Source organism: Hordeum vulgare, chromosome 2H (assembly GCF_904849725.1).
Source record: "Hordeum vulgare subsp. vulgare chromosome 2H, MorexV3_pseudomolecules_assembly, whole genome shotgun sequence".
Taxonomy (NCBI): Eukaryota; Viridiplantae; Streptophyta; class Magnoliopsida; order Poales; family Poaceae; genus Hordeum; species Hordeum vulgare.
Window position 1 is genome coordinate 658971676 of NC_058519.1, and position 9928 is coordinate 658981603.

The window sequence follows — 9928 nt, forward strand, 5'->3', positions numbered from 1 at the left end:
CTTAATCTATTCCTCTTTCTATGCGCCTGCAGGGTTTGCGCCCGGACTGCGACAGGTCCTGCCGCTGGGGAAGGAGACCACGCGCTTGACCGCCGGTGGGGCTTGCGCCCGGGCCGAGATAGTTACCGCGGCGGGTGAAGGAGTCTGGCCCGGAGCGGGCGGCTCCTCGCCACACTTGATGATCTGGAGTTCTGGACAACCTCCAACGCAATCCGATACTTCGGCTTCTCCTTGGTCAGGGAACTAGCGAAGGGTGCTTGTGTGCAGGCTTCGCCGACGGGGCCGAAGGCCGGCAGCTCCCGCCTGCTTCGACGCTGGCGGCACTAACCAAGCCGGCTTGGGGCTCAGCGACGCTAACAGAGACTGTTTGTGTCATTGTATAGTGAATAAACCGGAGGCACTACCACCTTGGACAGAGGCGAGGAGGGCTTGAGGTTTGTGCCAGCGACGGGGCTTGGCTTGGAGGGACGCGGCTAAGGTGTGGAGATGCATCCTGTTGTCCAGCCATCGCCATTTTGCATCACCGAACAAGGAAGATCATATGGGCGAGAGGAAGGCGTTGCAACCATTCAGATCCGTGGCGAACCATCCAGTCCCTACCTCAAGTTGTATGTTACCCAGCCGCCACCCCCAAAAAAGTACAGGACAACATATACCCCACCTATGGACGCAGTGGTCAGCAGCCACTGTTGGATAGAGGAGCTATACTTGTTACATCAAGATTGTGTGAGCATAGGTGAACGAGGAATATGTGTGCCCAACTGTCGTATGTGATGTACCATGGAAATAATATATTTTTCTCTTTTCATTCTCCCTCTGTTATTTAAATACCTTTTTATTTTCATTTTTTTTGCAATTGATCCTGACGTCAATTATCATCTTTACAGAGGTTGGTACAAAATCATGGTATATTTAGGTTATCAAAAGTGTAGTTTGTTAATGAGCAGCTACTAGCAGAGGTTACGAAATCATGTTCATATATTATGCCTTTTTGTGTGTTTGTGTGTTGGCAGCAGCTGCAGCACATTACAATGATTTTTATGTTTCTCCCCATGTTCGTATTGTGTAGGTTTGATTTGGTTGTGGAAGCAAATGAGAGGAAGGAGATCAAGATCACCTCCGTCTTGCCCAACCTCTTCGTGGCAACCCCAAGGCAAACCAGGAGTAGATTGCCAAGGGAGGCTACACCATCCAACTCCAGCCGGATCCGAAGGATGGTACACCATCGTTCACCAAGGTCATCGTCGTGACTCGTGAGGTTCGTCGTCTATTTGTCGGTCGTCGTGTGTCTGTTTGCCGGTTTCCCATGACAACGGTGGTGTCGGCTCATTTTGGTGATTTCTTATTGTTGGCAGGTTCATCCAGCACAACGGAGTTTGTGGAGCAGGTGATGACCATCGAGTCTGACATAGTGCTGCTTGAGGACACTGCTGTCGTCCAGAGCAATGAAATCTTGCATTGATATCTATAAGCGGAGCATATATTATAACCTTCAAAATAATGTGCACCTGTTGAGAGATCTGTCATTATGCAATATATCCTCTCCTCCTTTGGATGTTGATGTCAATTCCGCATCTCCAAGGTAACCAGACAATCATTTCCATACAAATTTACAAGCTTTGTTTCTCTCAAATCATGCACTCACCCTCGTACAATATTTCATCGAGTCTGTGAATTTTCTCGTGAACTGATAGAGCCAGTTGCAGGTCAAAATGTTCTGATATGTGGAAATGGAAATGTTTATGAAGGAAATTTACTTTTACACATTCTATAGATTATCTTTATCCAAATCATGTGGTCTTTTTTCAATTATGAGTTGCAGTAGTATAACATGAAGATTATAAATTACGTTAGATAGTTTTTGCTCTCTAATTCACAAGTACCTGAGTATAGACTTAGTATCTAATTTTTACCATGTGATGGCACGTACACCGTGCAGCGAATATGATTGAACCTTATAAGCTGGACTCAAGAACACAAAGATATGTTCATTTTATTTTTCCTCATCCTCATAAATACTCGTTTTGTTTATTACAGTTCCAAGGTATGCAAAAGAAAGCAAAGAAAGCAATGTTTGCTACATATTCCTGTATTTGTCTTTCCTAGAGATAAAACCACCTAATCTAGCTGGGGTCTAAATTTATGAAATTATTTTTTAGTTGTCGAACAAGGTTTCACAACAGTGGTAGCGATAGTTCAAACTTCAAACTTGCAATAGTTCTGTGTCAAATGAAATAAATACAAGAAACGAGCATGCCAATCAAGGGTAGACTGTTAATGCTCAACTTTTTCAGTAGTGTTGCAGTAAACCTGATTATTGCCAATTCAACAGATGTTATGTTTTCAACGAGGATTCAAGTTTCCTCTTCTATGTATGTACATACTCATGAAATAAAATTTGATTGAATCTTTGGTGAAATGTATTTCTGTACTAATGCGTAACTAAGTAATGATATCTAGCTTGAGCAGCTCAAGTACGGCGCACTGGATACGTGCTAGGTGTACTGACATCTTACACATAATTTGCATTTATTTCTGTTATCAATACTCTCTGTCTTTCATCTTATACATAACGTTACTTGCTATATCAGCTACTTCTCTTGACCGGGAAGTTCTTTTTTACTGTATGCAATATAGGTGGTTGCTGATTGGTGGACATTTCAATTTGGACCTTACTTAATTCATGCAAGTGAGCGACACCATTTTTCATGCAGGTTTTTTTTGGTAAGAGTTTTCATGTATAAAATCGAATTGCCCGTCTACCACTTTCTTACATATAGCTTTCACGCTGGTTGCTCTTTAACAAAAAGCCAGCGAAAAAAATTGAAAAATATGAGTACCACATATACGCGTTGCTGCTCCTATGATAGTACTTAGTACTACCTCTGTCCGGAAATACTTGTCCTAGAGATGGATGTATCTAGACTTATTTTAATTGTAGATACATTCATTATATGCATTTTTAGGACAAGTATTTCCGTACGGAGGGAGTATATCGTTATTTGATATTGCAACTAATTTAATCCTTGTTAGGACTCTTGTTCCTATGAATGTGATGCCCCCCGCAAGCAACGGCTAAGTGCATTAGGCTGACATAATTCTTCTTTGTTTCTAACGTTTGGCCCTTTGGTAGAGGCATGTGAAGATTTTTTTATGCACCGTGTATACAATTTATTTATTATTGTCTATTGTCTTTACTTATTAGTTCTATTTTACAATGTTGTGTGTGTTGTTACACCATGACAATTTGTATATGTAACCTTGCTTTCATAGAGTATATATGAGATTCCTTGGATTACCGAGTAATGTATTATTATGTTTAGGAAAATTCAATATATTCCATGTGATAATATATTTATCAAAATTAATACCATTTCATTCTATAAATAGACGGGCGCAGCAACGCGCGCCATCAGTGATCTAGTTTATTAGAGATAACGCAGTGGATTTTGTTGGTTTCTTTGAAACCAAAAGAGAAGTTATAGATAATAATAGTTTGAAAAAAATTGCGGGTAATAGGAATATGATGTCGCATCACTTACCTGCGCATGGTTCAGTTGGTGGTGTCCTTGTGGGCATCGATAATGATATATTTGAGATTATTGGTTTTATTGATAGAGAATTCTGTGTGCTAACTACTATTAGGAACAAAACTGATAATTGTGTCTGGCATTTTGTTGCTGTGTATGGGACTGCCTATAATGATAGGAAGACCGTATTTATTGATGAGCTTCATGAAGTGCTTGGCATAGTTTCTTATCCAGTTATTGTGGGAGGAGATTTTAATCTCATCAGATCTGCTGCTGATAAGAGCAGTGGCAATATTAACCAATCTATTGCTTTTCTTTTCAATGATTGGGTCAATAAATGGGGTCTTATGGAGATTAATGTTGCTAATAGGAAATTTACCTGGAGCAACAACCAGGAGGATCCCATTTATGCTACTATTGATAGAGTCTTTGTATCCCCTTCCTGGGATACTCTTTTTCCTTTATCGACTTTGAAAGCCCTACCGAGAATTGGAAGTGACCACACCCCTCTTCTGATTGATACATTGGCTAGGAGAAATACATCTCCAAAATTATTCAGATTTGAGAAGTGGTGGTTAGATCAACCTAATTTTAAAAACATAGTTGAGAACTCGTGGAAAGCCCTAGTTTCTGTGAGAGGTGTTATAGAAGTTTGGATGTGTAAATCTAAACGTCTTAGAAAAAAGATTAAAGGTTGGAGTATCAATGTCGACTCTGCCATTAAGAGGAAAAAGAAATACCTGATTCAAGAGTTTGACATTTTAGATGTGTTTGCTGAGAATGATCGCAGTTCTGCGGAGGATAAAACTAGGATGAAAGAAATCAAAGTGGAACTAGAAAGTATTATGAGGAAAGAAGAGACTGCCTTGTGGCAGAGATCTAGAGATCGTAGAATTAAAGATGGTGACAAGAATAATGCGTATTTCCACGCTTTGGCTAATCATAGGCATCGCAAGAATCACTTAACAGAGTTAGTTGGAGATCATGGGACTGTGCACACCACGGGGGAGATGATAGATGTGGCGACTTCTTTTTATAAAGATTTATTTAGCCATGAAGAGAGACATAACATTCATTTGGGGCCTTCCTTTTGGAAGGAGGAGGAATTGATTTCTGAAGTAGAAAATGAGAATCTTCAGAAAAATATCTCTGAGTTGGAAGTAAAAGATGCCATCTTTGACTCTTATGGTAATGGTGCTCCTGGCCGTGATGGGTATTCCTTTCTATTTTATCAAACATTTTGGGAGCTTTTAAAAACTGACTTTATGGCTCTGGTTAAAGAGTTTGAAGCTGGTAGTTTAGATATTCATAGACTCAATTTTGCGTTGATTGTTTTGATTCCTAAAGAGCCTGGAGCCAATACTATGAAGAAATTTAGACCAATCAGCTTGAGTAACTGTGCGGTTAAAATTTTCTCTAAGATTCTTACCAACAGATTGTCTCCTATTAGTGATAGATTAATATCTCCTAATCAAACTGATTTTATTAAAGGGATATATATCCTTGAGAGTGTGGTGTTAGCTCATGAAGTAATCCACGAGGTTAAAAAATCTGAGATGCCTGGGCTTGTGCTCAAATTAGACTATGAGAAAGCATATGATATAGTTAGTTGGGAATTTCTGTTTGAGATGCTGGAGTCCCGTGGTTTTGGTACTAAGTGGATCTCTTGGATTAAATGCCTGCTACTTCAAAGCACCTTTAGTGTGCGGATCAATGATACTAATGGTCCTTACTTTGTTGGAGGTAAAGGTCTTAAACAAGGTGATCCTATCTCCCCTATACTGTTCAATCTGGTTGCTGATGTATTTTCTAAAATGCTTATTAAAGCTTCCTACTATATCATTCCGGGGGGAGTTGTTAGTCTCCAATATGCAGATGATACTCTCCTCTTTCTAGAGGATTCATATGATAAAGCTAGAAATTTTAAATGAATCTTATCCTGTTTTGAAAATTTGTCGGGGATGAAAATCAACTTTCATAAAAGTGATCTCATTACTATTAACGTGGCTGAGGATAGAGCTAGGGTTTTTGCCCAGATTTTCTGTTGCAATTTGGGATCTTTTCCTATTAAATACTTGGGAGTCCCTTTACATTATGATAAATTGAGAAAAGAGGACCTCCAACCTTTGATTGACAGAATCATTAAAGGTATATCTGGCTGGTAGGGTAGATACTTAACATATAGAGGCAAGATTATCCTGTTGTGTGCTTGTATTGTGAGTATTCCGGCCTATCTAATGGCAGTTATGAAATTTCCAAAATGGGATATTAAAGCTATTAATTCCCAGATGTCTCACTTCTTATGGGGTAACATGGGGGAACAACATAAGTATCACCTAGCCCATTGGGGCCTGGTTTCTAGGAAGAAAGAGTTTGGTGGTTTGGGGATACCCAACATTAGAGAATTTAATATGGCATTGCTAGCTTCATGGGGGAAGAGATTTTTTAATGATGTAGACAGTGATTGGAAGAAGATTCTGAGATATAAGTACAATGTGTCTAACCCAAATATACTTTGGTCTAGACACCAGGGAGGCTCTCCCTTTTGGAAGAGTGTAACCTGGGCTTTGAATGCCACTAGAACCTTATATAGATGGAAAATTGGTAATGGTGATAATATTAGTTTTTGGCATGACATCTGGGCTGGAGATTGTTCTGTGAAAGTGAGATTTTGGAAGCTATTTGAGATATGTAATCAACAGGAGTGTACAGTTTCCCAGGTTTGGAATGGGACATATCTTAGGTTGTCCTTTAGAAGGTGTGTAGACAATAATGGCATGGATGATTGGAATAATCTCATTGACTTTATTAAAGGTTTTTGCATAACTGATTTACATGATAAACCAATCTGGGAGTTAGAATCCAATGGGGTCTACTCTGTACGTTCCTTCTACAAGTTTATAAACTTTGGTGGTGTGGTTTCTCCTTTTGGAGATAGCTTGTGGAAAACTTTGAGCCCTCAAAATATTCATGTGTTCCTTTGGCTATGTTTGTATAATAAAATACTAACCAGAGACAATGTTGCTAAAAGGAAACATCTTGATGATTTGACGTGTTTGTTTTGCAATGAACCAGAATCTATACAACACATTTTCTTTGAGTGCATTAATGTTGGTGTTATTTGGACAACTATATCTGATTTTTTTCATTGCAATAGAATGATTTGTTTTCATGATGTAGCTTCCCTTTGAAAACTGAATAAGAAGAAAAATTTGCTCAATATGATTATTGCTGCCTCCTTATGGAGTGTTTGGACTTTAAGAAATGAATTTTGCTTCCAGGGGCGCACTTGGAGAGGTCTAGGTTGCGTCCTTGTCAAGTTAAGAGGGATTTTGCAACAATGGTCGGCTCTTTGCGACGCTGCTCAAGTGGATATACTGAAGAACTTTGTCACGGTGCCGGAGAGGCGTCGGGGAGAGCTTCTGAGGATTGCCTGGAGTAGGGATCGAAGCTAGTTCTTCTCTTCTTTGTGTGGCTGTAATATAAAAGAGATGTTCGATGGTTTAAATTTGTAGCTGGGCGATGATTTCTTGTCTCCTTTTTTAAAAGGTGGTAGGAGGATGATTTGCACGGTCAAAGACATATCATTTTCGATGCGGTGTTTGTTTTGTTTTGCTCTGCTTCAATAAAATGGGGCAGGGGGAAAACCCCTTTCTTTCAAAAAAAAAACATAACTCGAAACAACGTAATTTTATGCGCAAAATAGTTGGAATGGGATACACAGATACTTGGAACAAAAACAAACATCGAACATTTACTAACATCAGCCGGTCCTAACAATGGCCGACCAAGCAACTTTAATCTCCACCATAGACCCACCAAGGTCGCAATTGTGCTTACTTATGTTGCAAATCCTGGGCCTGATTTTGACATGAGCTTGCGCCGCAACACCGCCCGACGCCGAGTAGGCTTCAAAGACAACTTTGAGGCCTTCTTTGTATTGCCGGGAGTTCTCTTTGCGCACTTGAACAGAAACAACGCGCCTTGACAGATTGAGGTAACCGGCTTTGCCCATTGGCATTCTCCCGGGAACGCACTCACGAGAGTCGAGCAACACGACTTGGGTGGATGGGGGTCGATAACCTCCCTGATGGCGCCTTGAGGATCCATGACCACAACTTCGTGAATCGGCGAGGAGCAGGTGACCCGGCCTCCGTGTTCGAAAGGGCATGCACCGGCTCTGCTACGCGGATGCCCAAGAAAGTGGCCTGGATAGAGCCGGAAATTTCCTCCACGCTTAGCTCCGCCGTGCAGAGGTAGTTTTCAAAGGTGACGGTTTCTAAGCAATCGGCACTGCTACAACCGATGTAGTGTTCTCTACAGTTCATCAGTGATCTGTCTTCACACTCTGTAGCGCCCTTGAGTTTCAGCTGGACCTCAAAGTCGACGGGGCTCAGAGCCATAATCGCTCGAGACGGGTCGCACAAGCGCAAAAAGGGATCCTCAGGCAAAAACAGCAACAACAACAACAACAACATCGTTACTACACATCCTTGATTGGAAACGTGAAACCGATCGACGTATCAACAAAGACACACGCAACAACGAGGAGAATAAATAGGTTGAAAACGGAGTAGAGCGAGCATACATCTGCGGTGAGCGTCTGGCATTCGTGCCTCGGCCGATCAAAGATGATGTTGCGCTTGCGGTCCGAGTTGTCTTGCGCGGCGACGACGCCATACACGTGGAGCGGCTACCGCAGGCCGCTCATGATCTCGGTGATCTTGAAAGAGTAGACCTGCACACTGATCCCCTCCTCCGTCTCGGCATTGTAGGGTAGGGGGAGTCCGCGCGTGCAATGGGTAAAGTACATGGGGCTCAATGTAGCTCCACAATAAACCAAACCAATCCACTTTAACCATTGAGCGTCTGCATTTATATTGTGTTTAAAAAAATACAATATAAATGTTGGTTGCATACATTATGTTGCAAAGCTATTAGAACAATTTTTTTATTATTTTTTTAGAATCTAATTAATTAGTTGCACATATACTATTATGGTGTTTAGCGTCGACTTAGGCCATGTTTGGGACCACGATAGATTATGATAATCTGAATTATGAAGATAGATTATATAATCTGGTTTTATAAAAATAATCTAGGTGGACATGTTTGGAGGCCAGATTATATAAACTGTAATCCAGGTTTTACATTGCATAATGACCTGTCTGTCCTTTTTTTTAAAGGAGGGTGACGGTAGTAGGAATGTAATTATCTTCAACTTTACAAGGATAATGGGTCATTAGCAATCCATAATCTGATTTTAGCTGGTGTAGAGTAGATTATGAGTTTTTAATAATCTGTTCATCTAGTTTTTACAATCTACAATATAATATGTCCTGTTTAAAGACATAATAGATTATAAAAATTGGATTATATAATCTGGATGGTTCCAAACAGGGGCTTACTCTCCTTGTCCAAGGTGACGCGGCGGGAAGAGAACTCGGTACTTTGGCGGTAGCTGTCGAAGAACTTCTCCTCCTCCTCCATAATCTTCCTCGCCTTCTCTTCCTCGTCCAGACCCTCGTAAGTGACCGGCCTAGACTGCTCCTCCTCGTACCTCTGCTTGAAAGGCACCAGCTTCCATCTCAGCCTGCTCATGCGGCGGCACAGATCCTTGAACTGCTCTAGGAGGCCGGGGATCACCGGCGCCGGCTTCGGCTTGTCATCATCGCCGTCCTCCGTTATCGTCTCCCGGAGCGGCGCTGCCGGCTCGATGTCGAGTCTCAGGTAATCCAACGCCGCCTGCAAATCACTGCGGAGCTTCTGGATCTGCGGCTTGGAGATGGATTCCGCCCCGACTCCCGGAGTTTCATCCTCCTCCGAGTCGTCGGACAGCTCGTCCTCCTCCTCGTCATCATCGTGAGTCGTCGTGTAGGTGTTAGTCTGCTGCTCGGAGACCACGGGGTGGGATTTGCTGCCGTCCATCTCGCCCTCTTGCTGCTCGGGGATGGAGCTTGATTTGGCCACGTCCATGTCTTGTCCCTCTGGGTCTTGTTGCTCCGACGACTTGTCCTTGAACGCCGACGCCGTAGTCGTGTTTGGGTTGGGGTTAGCGATTGCTTAGAGGGTGATTGGATCCAAGGGACTAAAACTAGTCTGACTAAAAATAGTCTCTTTAAGAGGCTAAAGTTTCAAGCACCCCTGATTAAAGAGGGGCTAAAACTAGTCTTGAGACTAATTTTTTTTAGTCAGGGGTACCCCTACTAAAATATGGATTAGTCCTCTCTCTCCTCATTTAACTCCTCTCATTTAACACAGGCGAGTTCTGGATTGAAGAGTTTGAAGGATAATAAATACTCATTAACTTGATTTTAGTCTCTTTAATATTTGGATCCAAGCATGGGTGAGCCTAGCAAGTTTTAGTCCCACTACTTTTAGCAACCACCCTATTAGGT

The 9928-nt window shown here is 41.7% G+C and overlaps 1 pseudogene; it reads right to left on the reverse strand.

The window, feature by feature from the left end:
- Window positions 1–7293: 7293 nt before the first annotated feature.
- On the reverse strand, window positions 7294–9506 carry LOC123428953 (annotated as a pseudogene).
- Window positions 9507–9928: the final 422 nt, after the last annotated feature.